Source organism: Mesitornis unicolor, unplaced genomic scaffold, assembly GCF_000695765.1.
Source record: "Mesitornis unicolor isolate BGI_N332 unplaced genomic scaffold, ASM69576v1 scaffold36935, whole genome shotgun sequence".
In the NCBI taxonomy this organism is placed as follows: Eukaryota; Metazoa; Chordata; class Aves; order Mesitornithiformes; family Mesitornithidae; genus Mesitornis; species Mesitornis unicolor.
Genome location: NW_010185456.1, coordinates 14,255 through 14,457, shown reverse-complemented (window position 1 = coordinate 14,457; position 203 = coordinate 14,255).

Sequence of the window (203 nt, the reverse complement as noted above, 5' to 3'; positions counted from 1 at the left end):
ATAAGAACAGTAGATCTGGAATGCAACTTACTTTAGGAGTATTGCATAGTGCTGATAAGCCTTTAAGACTGTGAATTCTTTTAGTTGCCTAAACATGCTTTGGAGAGTTGAAAGTTTGTTTTCTAGCATGAACTTACGCTTCTCCAGGCACTATTAACTCTGCTTGAGTTATGTTTTTAAGTCTACAGGGCTACAGCCTGAGG